Below are 15308 nucleotides of genomic sequence, written 5' to 3' on the forward strand. Positions count from 1 at the left end.
TCATTGTGCAAAGTAAGCCTAACAGTTATCTCTAAACAATGGGAGTGCTGCCTAGCACAGTATTTTACCTTAGTAGGCACTCTACAAATATTGTTTGAATAAATAATTTTAAATTCTTTCACTTGATTTTATTAGATTCTCTGATTAATTTAACATTATTTCACATATTTCTGTTTGTTTTCAGAAAATTAAAAGGGAAAGTACATCTGTAGGGTGATAATTTGGGCCAATCATAGTTAATGGATTCAAGAATAAAAGAGATTCCTATGTACTTAAGTAGATGCAGTTTTCAGTAGGGGAATATGGGTATACTAATTGTATTTTCAGGAATCATTATGGAGGAGAGGAGTCTGGGAAGATGGCAGAGTAAGGAAGCATCAGGATTCTGTTTCCCTACCTAGACAGGGATTTCACTGGCCGAATCTGTCTGATGTAATGGTTTTTGAAATTGTGGAGTTTATTGAGGGTTTGCAACTTCCAGAGGAAGACTTGGAGGATAAATTGCAGTTAATTTCTATCAATTTCAGCTCTTAGCACAGTAGCAGCTACCCATTCTTTATCCCCAGCCACATGACAGACAGCTATGCACTGGTCCTAGAGCATCTTGCACACAGCCTGCAGGAGTCGGGTAGAAAAAAAGACCCTGTCTTCCAATTATCACGAGTCTGTGCTGATCGCTAATTCCTGTTTGCGATCACAGAGTTGCAAAGAGTTGGGCAGCCATTGTTGTTGCACCATTCCCATTGTTGCAAGTCTGTTCCCATCCAGCCAAAGTGGCTTCTGGGGATTTAAAGTGACAACTGTCCACCCTACTCCCACTTTATTTTTCTGTTTTTCCCTATTTGGCAGTCAGACATTAAAGACCAGGGCATTTAAAAACAACTACATACATGGGGAAGATTAGGAAGTGATGATGCATGCCCAGGCAACGGCTCAGAAAAGACCGGCCAAAACCTTAAGTTTACATGGCAGGCTGATCCTCAGCACAGAGACAGCCTATAGTAATAAAAAACAAAAACAAAAAAACCCCAATAAACAAAAAGAATAACAAGACACAGCATACCCCGGGGAAAGGAGAGAATCTGATTTCCAGAGTTACTACATTATTAGATTCAAATGTTCAGTTTTCACTTGATCTTAGCCAAAAGGCTGAGAAGTGATGACACATGTTCAGTTTTCAACATAAAAAGTCACAAGACATACAAAGAAACCTGAAAGTGTGGCCTATTCAAAGGAAAAAAAAAATTCATCAGGGTACTTGGCTGGCTCAGTTGGTGGAGCACGTGACTCTTGATCTCGGGGTTGTGAGTTCAAAGCCCCACGTTGGGTATGGAGCCTACTTAAAAATTTTTTTAAAAAAAATTCATCAATAGACACTGTCCCTGAAAAAGACCTAAAGGCAGATATACTAAATAAAAACTATAGACCAATTGTCTTAAAGATGCTCAAAGAACTAAAGAAAGATGTGGAGAAAGTCAAGAAAATAACGTATGAACAAAAAGTTATTCTTTAATCATGGATTTTGCTGTCTTTCATTCATATATGTTCTTTTCATTGCTTTGTGAGTAGTTTATAATGTCAGTTTTGATTTCCTCTGATTTGAGGATTATCTGTAAGTGTGTTTCTTAATTTCTTTCCTACTTGGTTGTCCTTGTGCGGCTGATTTTTTGTGGTATAACAGTGGCTCATCTATCATATTCCTTGAGACTCTGCCATAAATAATGCAGTATATGTTAAGATGAAAGAAAATAAAACCTGATCCTTAGCATGGCCCCAATACTTAAATAGTTTTATTTCCCAGTGTATCTGATTTTCAAATTTCACCTGAACAGCCACACATTGTCGTTACTCACAGCTTCACATGTGGTGTTCATGCCAGCTTGAAAATCATCCCCATCATGAAAATCCTTGTTTGAAACTCAGTGCACATGTTTCCTATTTCATAAAGTCTGGCCAGATTCTTCAGCCAGCATTCCTTTCCTCTTTTAGGTCCTGTTGGATATCTTCCTTTTGCCCTTCAAGATAACTTTTAAACCTTTTCCACCTTACTCTCTGCCCCAAGGATGACCTATTGGACTAAATAATTGGCTCTCTTGGCCTCTGGCTTGAGTCAGTGGAAAGCCCTAGCAGGAGATCTGAGGGATATCCCTCCCATAGGGTTGTCTTGGTCTGGCCTCATCCATTTGTGTTTATGAAGCCCCCCCCCCCCATCCCCACTGGCCAAAATCTTTATTTTTTTGGTAATAGGGTTCCATACAATATTTTGTTAGTATCAGATATACAACATAGTGATTTGACAATTATATACATTATGCAATGATCACCACAAGTGTGATTACCATCTGTCACCATACAAAGTTATTACAATATTACTGACTATATTTCCTGTGCTGTACTTCTCATCCCTGTAAATTACTTTATAACTGGAAATTTGTATCTCTCATGCCTCTTTACCTATTTTACCCATCTGCTAAACCCCCTTCCTTCTGACAACCACCAGTTTGTTCTCTGTTGAGTCTGTTTTTTGTTATTTGTTTTGTTTCTTAGATTCCACATATGAGTGATATCATATGGTATTTGTCTTTTTCTGTCTGACTTACTTCACTTAGCATAATACCCTCTAAGTCTATTCATGATGCTGCAAATGGCAAGATTTCATTCTTTCTTATGGCTGAGTAATATTCCATTGTATAATATATATCACTTTTTTATTTATTCATATATTGATGGACACAGTTTGCATCTGTATCTTGGCTACTGTAAATAATGCTGCAGTGAACTTAGAGGTTCATATATCTTTTCGAATTTGGTATTTTCATTTTCTATGGGTAGATACACAGAAGTGGAATTACAGGGTCATATGGCATTTCTTTTTTTTTTTTTTTAAAGATTTTATTTATTTATTTGACAGAGCTAGAGACAGCCAGCGAGAGAGGGAACACAAGCAAGGGGAGTGGGAGAGGAAGAAGCAGGCTCCCAGCGGAGGAGCCCGATGTGGAGCTCGATCCCACAACGCCGGGATCACGCCCTGAGCCAAAGGCAGACACCCAACCGCTGTGCCACCCAGGCGCCCCCATATGGCATTTCTATTTTTAATTTTTTGAGGAACCTCCCTACCTTTTTCCACAGGGGCTCCACCCATTTATAGTCCCACCAGCAGTGCACTACACATCCTTTCCTCCACATCCTCACCAAAACTTATTATTTCTTGACTTTTTGATACTAGCTATTCTGACAGGTGTGAGATGATAACTCATTGTGGTTTTGATTTGCATTTCCCTGATGATTAGTGATGTTGAGCGTCTGTCCATCTTTCTGTTTCCTTTGGAGCAGTGTTTATTTAGGTCCTTAGCCCGTTTTTGATCGGGTTATTTGCTTTTTCAGTGTTAGGTTGGTTTTTTGGATAATAACCTCTTACTGGATATATTATTTGGAAATATCTTCTTTCATTCAGTATGTTGTCTTTTCATTTTGTTGATTTTTTTTTTTTTATGTGCAGAAGCTTATTAGTTTGAAGTAGTCCCAGTTGTTTATTTTTGGTTTTGTTTCCTTAGTGTGAGGAAGGAGATACAGAAAAATATTGCTAAGGCCAATATCGAAGAGATTACTACCTGTGTTTTCTTTTAGAATTTTTATGGTTTCAGGTCTTACATTTAGGTCTTTAATCCATTTTGAGTTTTTTTGTGTATGGTGTCAGAAAGTGGTCCAGTTTCATTCTTTTGCATATACCTGTCCATCTGGTCTAATATGTCATGCAAGGCCACTGTCCTTACAATTTTCTGTCTGTATGATCTATCCATTCAAACAAGTGGGGTGTTATAGTCCCCTTCTATTAGCGTATTACTGTCAGCTTCTCCCTTTATGTCTGTTAATATTTGCATTATATAATAGGTGCTCCTGTGTGTAGATGTTTACACGTGTTATATCCTTTTGTTGGATTGATCCCTTTATCATTATGTAATGGCGTTCTTTGTGTCTTGTTACAGTCTTTGTTTTAAAAGTCTATTTTGTCTGATAAAAGTATTGTTCCCCCAGCTTTTTTTTCACTTTCATTTTCATGGAATATCTTTTTCCATCCTGTAACTTTCAGTCTGTATATGTCTTTAGGTCTGAAGTGAGTCTCTTACAGGCTGCATTAAGATGGCTCTTATTTTTTATCCAGTCACCCTATGTCACTTGGAGCATTTAGACCATTTACATTTAAAGTGATTATTGATAGGTATGTACTTATTACTGTTTTGTTAATTTGTTTTTTGGTTGTTTTTGTAGTCTACCTTTGTTCCTTTCTTCTTTTGATCTTCCCTTGTGATTGATGACTTCATTCAACATTATGCTTGGATTCCTTTCTCTTTATTTTTTGTGTATCTATTATAGGTTTTTGGTTTGTGGTTACCATGAGGTTCATATATAACATAATAAATATATAGCACTCTATATTATGTTGATGGTTGCATAATTTCTAACATATTCTAAAAGTTCTACATCTTGGGGTGCTTGGGTGGCTCAGTCGTTAGGCATCTGCCTTAGGCTGAGGTCATGATCACAGGGTCCTGGGATCGAGCCCCACGTAGGGCTCCCTGCTCAGCAGGAAGCCTGCTTCTCCCTCTCCCACTCCCCCTGCTTGTTTTCCCTCTCTCGCTGTGTCTCTCTCTGTCAAATAAATAAAATCTTTAAAAAAAAAGTTCTACATCTTTAGTCTTCTATCCCTCTGTGTTTATGTGTATGATGTTATATTTTACATCTTTTTATAAACTTAAATTTTTTTTGAAATGAAAAACTTAGAGAAGATGGAAGTACATTTAAAACTTTATTCCTGAGCCATCTGAAAGTTGTCATCCTGATGTCCAATTACCCCAAGTAATTGAGTATTTTCTTATAGAAAACAACATTCTCTAATATAACCACAATGCAACCTTCAGAATTGGGAAATTAAAGTGTTACATTACTACCATCTCATCTTTAGACCCCATTCATGTTTTGTTGATTGTCTTAGTAATGCCCTTTATACTAAAAAGATGTATTTGAGAATTACTTGTTGCGTTTAGTCATCTTATGTTTAGTTTAATCCAGTCTGGAACAGTTCCTCAGTTTTTCCTTATATTCATGATCTTGACACTTTGGAAGATTACAGGCCAGTTATTTTGTAGAATGTTCCTTAATTTGGTTGTCCAGTGTCTCTCCATGGTTAGATTCAGATTATACATTTTGGTAGGAATATCACAGAGTTCACTTTGATTACTTGATTAAGGTGGCATCTGCCAGTCTTCTCCACTGTAAAGTTACTCTTTTCCCCTCTTTGTAATCAATATTTTGTTGAGGGGTACTTACTATGTAAATATCCCATTCCTTGTCAGATTTTCAAATTATTTATTATATTTGTATTAATTTGTGGTTTCCCATTTTATTCAATGAATTACAGTCTGTTATTATTATCATTGCTTGTTATGATGCGCAAATTGCTCCTATTAGTAGAAAATGATATTTAGAAGGTGAGATCTGGGTGGTAGGTGTGGTCATTGCTGTTGGGGTATCACTGCTCCAGGTTCTCTCAGTAGAGTTAGACAAAGCTAGGGATGATACATTTGTGCGCACACACACACACACACACACACACACATACACATACACATGCAGTTACATCATATCTATTTCTGTATCTTTTTCTGTTGAAACCCATGTGTTCTCACTGATTCTGATGTGACAGTGTACAGCTCAAAGATGAGAGTGGGAGGAGAGAGCTTGAGTGCTGGATGGAGTTGATTAAAAATAACCCAACCAATGCAACAAAAGCAGTTCTAAGAGGAAAATCTGTGGTGATACAGGCCTACCTTAAGAAACAAGAAAAAGCTCAAATAAACAGTCTCACCTTAAAACCTGAAGGATCTAGAAAAAGAACAAACAAGACCCAAGTTGAGTAGAAGGAAGGAAATACTAAAGATCAGAATAGGAATAAATGAAGAAGATAAATAAAATTGATAAAATGCTTAGCCAGACTCATCAAGAAAAAAAAAGGACCCAAATAAAATCAGAGAGACCTGACACCACAGAAATACAAAAGATTATAAGAGAATAGTATGAAATCTTATATGTCAACAAATTGGACAACCTAGAAGAATTGGATAAATTCCTAGAAACATAAAATCTTCCCAAGTTGAATCAGGAAGAAATAGAAAATTTGATCAGACAGATTACTAGCAATGAAATTGAATCAATAATAAAAAAAAAAACTACCAAAAAACAAAAGTCCAGGACCAGATGGCTTCACAGGTGAATTCTGTCAAACATTTAAGGGAGTTAATACCTATTCTCCTCAAACTGTTTCAAAAAAAAAAAAATAGAAGAGAAAGGAAAACTTCCAAATACATTCTATGAGGCCAGATTACCCTAATACCAAACCAGATAAAAACACTACTCTCTCTCTCTCTCTCTCTCCCTCTCCAGGCCAGTATCCCTGATGAGCACTGATGCAAAAATCCTCAAAAATATTAGAATCATTCACCATGATCAAGTGGGATTTATTTCAGGAGTGCAAAGATAGTTCAGTATTTTGAAAATCAGCTAGATATATCACAACAACAAAATGAAAAATAAAACTCCTGTGACCATCTCAGTAGATGCAAAAAAAGCATTTGATAAAATTCAGTATCCATTCATGATAAAAGCTCTCAACAAAGTGAGTTTAGAGGGAACATACTTCAACATAGTAAAGGCCACATATGAAAAGCTGACAACCAGCATCATACTCAATGGTGAAAAGCTGAAAGCATTTCCTCTAAGATCAGGAACAAGACAAGGGTATCTACTCTTAACACTTTCATTCAACACAGTACTAGAAGTCCTAACTGCAGCATTCAAGACAATAAATAAGAGGCATCCATATTGGTAAAGAAGTTAAACTGTCACTATATGCAGATGACATGATACTATACATAGAAAATCCTAAAGACTCCACCAAAAAACTATTAGAACTGATTAATGAATTCAGTAGAGTTGCAGGATACAAAATTAATACCCAGAAACTGGTAGTGTTCCTATACCCTAATAACAAAGTAGCAGAAAGAGAAATAAAGGAAACAATACCATTTACAATTATACCAAGAAGAATAAAATACCTAGGAATAAACCTAACCAAGGAGGTGAAAGACCTGTACTCTGATAACTATAAAACACTGATGAAAGAAGTTGAAGATGACACAAATGGAAAGATATTCCATGCTCATGAATGGAAGAATTAATATTGTTAAAATGTCCATACTACTAAAAGCAATTTGTCGATTCAGTGCAATCCCTATCAAAATACCAATAGCGGTTTTCACAAAATTATAACAAACAGTGCTAAAATTTGTATATAACCCACAAAAGACCCCAAATAGCCAAAATAGTCTTGAGGAAGAAAAACAAAGCTGTTGGAGAGGCATCATAATGCCATATTTCAAGATACACTGCAAAGCTGTAGTAATCAAAACAGTATGGTACTGGCACAAAAATAGACACATAGATTAATGGAACAGAATAGAGAGCCCAGAAATAAACCCACACTTATATGGCCTATTAACCAATGACAAAGGAGGTAAGAATATACAATGAGGAATAGGCATCCTCTTCAATAAACGGTGTTGGGAAAACTGGACCACTTTCTAATACCATATACAAAAATAAATTCAAAATGGATTAAAGACCTAAGTGTGAGACCTGAAACCATAAAAATCCTAGAAGAGAACACAGATAGTAATTTATATGACATAAGCTATAGCAACATTTTTCTAGGTGTGTCTCCTCAGGCAAGGGAAACAAAAGCAAAAAATAAACTATTGGGACTACATCAAAATAAAAAGCTTCTGCATGGCAAAGGAAACTATCAACAAAATGAAAAGGCAACCTACCGAATGGGAGAAGATATTCACAAGTGGTATATCCAATAAGGGGTTAATATTGCAAAATATGTAAAGAACTTACACAACTCAACACTAAAAAGCCAAATAACCCAATTGAAAAATGGGCAGAAGACCTGACTAGACATTTTCTCAAAGAAGACATACAGATGGCCAAGAGACACATGAAAAGGTGCTCAACATCACTAATCATCAGGGAAATGCAAATCAAAACCACAATGAGATATTACCTCACACCTCTCAGGATAACCAAAATAAAAAACACAAGAAACAAGTGTTGGCAAGAATGTGGAGAAAAAGAAACCGTCATGCACTCTTGGAATATAAATTTGTATAGCCACTGTGGAAAACAATATGGAGGTTCCTCAGAAAATTAAAAAATAGAACTACCATATGATCCAGTAATTCCACTACTGGGTATTTACCCAAAGAAAACAAAAACACTAATTCAAAAAGGTATATGCACCCCTATGAGTTTTTTAAGTTTTTAATTTTAATTCCAGTATAGTAAGCGTTCATGTATTGATGGACACTTGGGCTGCTTCCATAATTTGGCTTTTGTAAATAATGCAATAAATGTAGGTGTGTGTGTTTGTGTGTACATATGTGTGTATACGTGTGTGTGTGTGTGTATAACCATATCCAGTGGAATATTATGCCGCCATTAAAAAGGATGAGATTGTGCCACTTGCAATAACATGGATGGACCTAGAAGGTATTATGCTAAGTGAAATATGTTGCCTGAGAATGATAAATACCATATAACTTCACTCATATGTGGAACTTAAAAAAAACAAGTGAAAAACAAAAAGCACAATCATGCCTATAAATACAGAGAAGTAAATGATGGTTGCCAGAGGGGAAGGAGCTGGGGGGTATGGGTAAAATAGGTGAAGGGAGGTAGGAGATACAGGCTTCCAGTTATGGAAAGAATAAATCACAGGAGTTAAAAGCATAGCATAAATAATATAATCAATGATATTATAATAGCATTATACAATGACAGATGGTAGCTACACTTGTGGTGAGCATAGCTTAATGTATAAACTTGTCTAATTGTGTTTTACACTTGAAAGTAATGTAGTAATATGTGGCAACTCTATTCAAATAAGAAAATAACCCACCCCATTTAGCAAATTTATGTCAGGGTAAGGGGTACTTGACTAAGGTGAGTTGAATTCAAAGAATTTTGGAAATTGAGGGCTTAAAAATTGTGAAATCTCCTTTTTTTTTTTCTGTGTTATCTTACAACAGGGAATAATTGATCTTGAATTGCAGTTATAAACTGGTAGCACTAGTTGCTACTGATATTCCTTTTTTTTTTTTTAAGATTTTTTTTTTTTTAAGTAATCTCTACATGCAGCATGGGGCTCGAACTCACACCCCCAAGATCAAGAGCTGCATACTCTACCAACTGAGCCAGCCAGGCACCCCACTACTAATATTTTCTTTTTCTTTTCTTTTTTTTTAAATTTATTCAACAGAAATAGAGACAGCCAGCGAGAGAGGGAACACAAGCAGGGGGAGTGGGAGAGGAAGAAGCAGGCTCATAGCGGAGGAGCCTGATGTGGGGCTCGATCCCAGACCGCTGGGATCACGCCCTGAGCCGAAGGCAGATGCTTAACCGCTGTGCCACCCAGGCGCCCCGCTACTACTAATGTTTCTTAATGGGAGTTTTGGGTTTCATTCATCTCACGTTGGAATGAGAATAAGAAAACAGTCAATTGTTAATTCTTTAGGATAGTTGTGTGAGTTATGAATCTATAAAATTGTAATTGTGAAAATGAATAACAGAAATGTTTAAAATGCTTAAGTGTTTCAGGAATGTAGGAATGAAAAGCAGTACACAAAAGCTTATATACTCTGAGTAGCAACCATATAAAATGTATTTGTAGAAAGATGGAAAACTACAATGAAAATATATGTGCACAGCAGTAGCATTTGGGTAGTTCTTCCAGTTTTCTTTAGGGATGTGGACTAATACTGATTTGGAAGTGTTGATAACATATTGCGATATTAAATTACAATGTCTACATTATAGATAATAAGTACAGTTTTGGAGGAGACAGAAGAAAGCAAGATAGAAATGCATGTATATTTCAGCTTTATTTTTCCTCTTTCTGCTGACTAAAGCAATATAATGAGACCAGTTAGATAAAGGCTGAATGCTTTGGTCTTTTCCAAATGCCCCCTAGTTCTGTAATGATGACAGTAGCTATAGGGTCTGAGATATCTTAAGTGGGGCCACTCTGGGAGATTCTTCAGTCCTGTGTCATGGTTAAGAAAATAATCAGAAGGGGGAATGAAGCATGAGAGACTATGGACTATGAGAAACAAACTGAGGACTTCATAGGGGAGGGGGTGGGGGAATGGGATAGACTGGTGATGGGTAGTAAGGAGGGCACGTACTGCATGGTGCACTGGGTGTTATACACAATTAATGAATCATCGAACTTTACATCAGAAACCAGGGATGTACTGTATGGTGACTAACATAATAAAAAAAACATTAAAATAAAAAAAAATTGCAGCCCTTCTGTCTGCTCCTTTTCGCTCTTCAGGAGGGATCTCTTGGATGTTATCTTACAGGGCATTGTGAGAAGAGGGCTAGTTTACAAAACCCAAGCAGAAACTCCAGAAAGATGCTGTTTTATCTTGCCACAGAGTAGTATTCATTTTAGGAAGTGATACTTTCATACCACTAAAGGGTTGCATAATGTGAATGGGCCACTGCCACTACCAGTGCGACCCTTCCATTGAGGATAACAATATGTAGCTGCTGATGTCTATCCTTTTGGTACCCAGACCTCCTTGTTCAAATAAAGTAACCTGAATGAAGGATGGGGAGAGATTTATTTAGCTGTTTCTGGGATTACTTCCCTGGATGTTTGTTGTTCCTGTGGTGGGAGATCTTGGGTCCTAGGCATGAACTTTCCAAGGTTGAGAGCCAGATATTTAGAGATGGCAAATGGAGGTCCAAAGGTTTTTCAGAGTAAAGTGACCTAGTTGTCTTATTGTTTCAGCCAGAACTCTGACTTTCTGAAGGATGAAAATGACAAGGATACATTTTAGATCTTGTGGTGGGGTCCTGAGGTCACTCTTGATTAAGAGTGAAGAGAAGGGCCATATGCACCCCAATGTTCATAGCAGCTCTGTCCACAATAGCTAAATCGTGGAAGGAGCCGAGATGCCCTTCAACGGATGACTGGATTAAGAAGATGTGATCCATATATATAATGGAATATTACTCAGCTATCAAAAAGAATGATTTCTCAACATTTGCTGCAACATGGACGGCCCTGGAGGAGATAATGCTAAGTGAAATAAGTCAAGCAGAGAAAGATAATTATCATATGGTTTCACTCATCTATGGAACATAAGAAGTAGGAAGATCGGTAGGAGAAGAAAGGGATAAAGAAAGGGGGGTAATCAGAAGAGGGAATGAAGCATGAGAGACTGCGGACTCTGAGAAACAAACTGAGGGCTCCAGAGGGGAGGGGGGTGGGGGAATGGGATAGGCTGGTGATGGGTAGTAAGGAGGGCACGTACTGCATGGTGCACTGGGTGTTATACGCAACTAACGAATCATGGAACTTTACATCAAAAACCAGGGATGTACTGTATGGTGACTAACATAATATAATAAAAAAAATATTATTATAAAAAAAAAAAAGAGTGGAGGCCTTTAACACCCAGTGCACACTGGGTGTTATATGCAAGTAATGAATCATGGAACTTTGCATCAAAAACTAGGGATGTACTGTATTTTGACTAACATAATAAAAAAATATTATTAAAAAAAAAGTGGAGGCCTTTATCTGGGGATGTAATTAAAAGAAGGGACTTCTCTGAAAACATGCCTAAGACACAGATCAAGTGCCATCTCTGCTAGGAGGATTTCTCTAACATCTCCAGCCACAATCATTTTCCCTTCTCAGATATGTTTATATCTACCCTTCATTCGTATTTTACTATGTACTAGTATTGAACTTTTTACTAACTGCATGATCTGTCTCTTCAACCATATGGTAAGCTCATTTTGAACCAAGACAATGTTTTAAATGTCTTTCAAATCTCTCACTGTGCCCCTGCAGTGGTAGGGCCCTTTTAGGAATTTAATAAATGTTTGCTTCCCAAGGTGAAGAGAAATCTAGTTCTGAGACCTGCCCATGTCAAGACTAGTTTCTTTCAGAATATCGATTCTTCTTTCTCTCCATTGGCTATGGCATAGGTTTCAGTTGGCCTTGTTTGTGTTTACTTGCATTTCAAAACTTCCATTGTTTCTTTCTCTTCCTGTTCCCTGTGGAGTGTTTAAAGAACAATTTCCATGGTATTTAGTGTATGTGTACATTCACAACATGAATGAATATGGGAAATAAATCTCTGTATTTGACCTTATAATATGGAGAAGCCAAGTAGGAAATCTAATTTCATCTGTTAAAGTTAAATACAGGCTGTTGCCAGTTTCCTTTAGATAAATCTGCTACAAAAGACCAGGGATGGTATCTGGTCCTTACCTGGACTAGGATCCAAATGATGATTAACTTCTGACCAGGCTTACAATGGAAATGGACCATCTGTAAACATTTATGTTGGGTAGAGACCCAAAGATGAATGACCCACAGTGGGATTGAGAGACTAGCCCAGAATTTACTTGACATTTATGAAGAGTGGACAGTGTTTCCTGACACTTTGTGGGGTTGTTTTGGCAAATGTGACATAGATGAGGCCTTTTTCCCCCTTCCTAGACACCTTGCTTGCACTTTGGGTAGTGCCTGCCAAGTGGACAGCAGGGCCTGGGCTGTGGCTTAGCTAGACTTGGATACCTGATGGGTGGGGCTCTAGCATACCTTTCTACTTGGAAAATTAAAGAGAAATTTTAAAATAAAAAATATTAAGTTGTCTAGCCATAAACACAAGGAAAACTATGCATATCAAATAATTATAACAAGATAAAAAGTAAAGCAACTAAGTTTAGTTTAGTATTCTCATCATATTCAAGTATTCTTAATTGCTATATTTATGTCAGAATTTAAGACTTACATGGGACATTCAGTATTATCTAGGAATAGAACAGAAGTCTGAAAGAGTAAGCCGTATGACAAAATGTTAACAGTGGTTATCTCTAGACAGTGGGATTATTTTTGTTTATCAGCATTTTCTGTTTTTTTTTCTATTTTTATTACATTATTTATATAATAAAAAATAATTCTCACAGTTGATACTCAAATATTGTTCCTGACAGTAAAGATATCTATTATTGCATTAAATAGCACTTTTACTAAAAGGGAAAAAGTTTTGTAGTTGAATCCTTTTTCTTTAACAATGGATATATAGATCAAGAGAAATAAGTAATATTTAAATGAAATACATCATAGAATTTAAAGCCATTTTTTCATAAATATTCCTTTAGATACATTAAAAACTGATAAGAATTTCTTTTCTGTGTGAAATCTTACTTTATAATGGCAACTTCATTTTATAATAGAAAAAAGTGTGGGTCAGAGTTACACATTTCCAGTTATAAAATGAGTAAGTAATGGTGATGTAATTGACAGCATGGTGACTGCAGTTAATAATACTGTATCGCATATTTGAAAGCAGCTAGGAGAGTGGATCATGAAAGTTCTTACCGTGATAAAAGAAATTGGTAGCAACATGTATGCTGATGTATGTTAACGACTTGTGATCATTTTGAATATATGTAAATACCAGATCGAATCATTATATTTTATATCTGAAACTAATATAGTGTTATGTCCAATATACCACAATAGAAAAAAAAGAGAAGCCAGGAAAAAAATAAATATGAAGACTTCCTGTGGAAAAGTATTAAGGGCCAAGAACTTAACATATTTTGTTGGATACGTAACTTCCTGTAAATGACATGATTTTCATATTTATAGGTGGGAAATAATCCCTAGGCTCTAGCAAAAACCTTCAAAATATGAAGAGTTTTAATGATTTATCACTTTAATGGTTTGTGAAGGGCTTTTTTAAAAATAAATTTTTAGTAGGATAGAAAGTAAATTTTTTCAAAAGTTATCTATGTGAAGTTGGGAAGTATTAACTATGGTTTCTGTGTTCAGGTGTCTATTTTCCCAAATAAGTACATAGCTCTTTTTAAAATAGGTGGGGTATCAGAAAGAAAGATGACTGAGTAGTCCTTATACAGAAAAGTGGAAAAAATAAAGTGTAATACAAGAAAAACTTTCATTTAATTAGTGCTCACTTTGTTCCAAACATTGTTCTAAAGGCCTTACATATATTAGAACAGCTAATCTTCGCAAAAACCCAATGAGTTTTAGGTGCTTTTTAAAAATCTCCATTTCATAGGTAAGGAAACTGAGGTAAGGTTACTTGCCCAAGGAGCCAGGCTTTGAACCTAGAAAGTTCCAAAACATGTGTTCTTAATGATTAAACTATGGGTAGCTGTTTAGAGGAAGAGAAATCATTTTAAGCACTTTCCCAACTCCAGGCTCCATTAAGTTATATATTTTACACAAATGCTCTCTCTTTAAATAACAAACTCCAGCCCTATTTTCCTATACGATTACCACAAGTTTGGAGAGAGGACGGGTCAATAGATCCATAAATGGTATTAACCCAGCATCAACCTTTGGAAACAAACCATAAGAGACTTTTTTTTTTTTTAAGATTTTATTAATTTATTTGACAGAGAGCACAAGCAGGGGGAGTGACAGGCACAGGGACAAGGAGAAGCAGGCTCCCCATTGAGCAGAGAGCCTGACACTGGGCTCAATTCCAGGGCTCGGAGATCATGAACTGAGCTGAAGGCAGATGCTTAACTGACTGAGCCACCCAGGCGCCCCCATAAGAGACTCTTAACTATAGGAAACAAACTGAGGGTTGCCGGAAGGGAGGTCGGTGGGGGGGGTGGGGTAACTGGGTGATGGGCATTAAGGAGGGCACGTGATGTAGTGAGCACTGGGTGAGCAACTGATCAATCACTGAACTCTACCTCTGAAACTAGTAATATCCTATATGTTAATTAATTGAATTTCAGTAAAATAAAATTTTTAAAAAAGTGTAAGTACAACACTGGATTATTTTTTAAGTTTTTAATTCCAGTTAGTTGACACACAGTGTTATATTAGTTTCAGGTGTACAATATAGTGATTCATCAACTCCATACATCACTATTCTGGGTTATTTATTTAGTTTTAAAGATTTTTAAAGTTTTCTTTAAGTAATCTCCATACCTAGTGTGAGGCTTGAACTCATGACCCCGAGATCTAGAGTTGTATGCTCTTCTGACTGAGCCTTGGGTTATTTATTTTTTTTTAAACATTGTTCTTTTTTCTAAGATTTTGTTTATTTGTCAGAGAGAGAGAGAGAGAGAGCGCACGCACAAACAGGGGGAGTTGCAGGCAGAGGGAGAAGCAGGCTTCCTGC

At 36.5% G+C, this 15308-nt stretch overlaps 1 protein-coding gene across 13 annotated transcripts in view; it reads left to right on the forward strand.

The window, feature by feature from the left end:
* Nucleotides 1-15308, forward strand: part of STARD9 (StAR related lipid transfer domain containing 9) — a 124247-nt gene that overhangs the window by 35831 nt on the left and 73108 nt on the right. The gene's annotated exons all lie outside the window — the stretch shown is intronic.

Source organism: Ursus arctos, unplaced genomic scaffold (assembly GCF_023065955.2).
Source record: "Ursus arctos isolate Adak ecotype North America unplaced genomic scaffold, UrsArc2.0 scaffold_36, whole genome shotgun sequence".
Lineage (NCBI taxonomy): Eukaryota > Metazoa > Chordata > Mammalia > Carnivora > Ursidae > Ursus > Ursus arctos.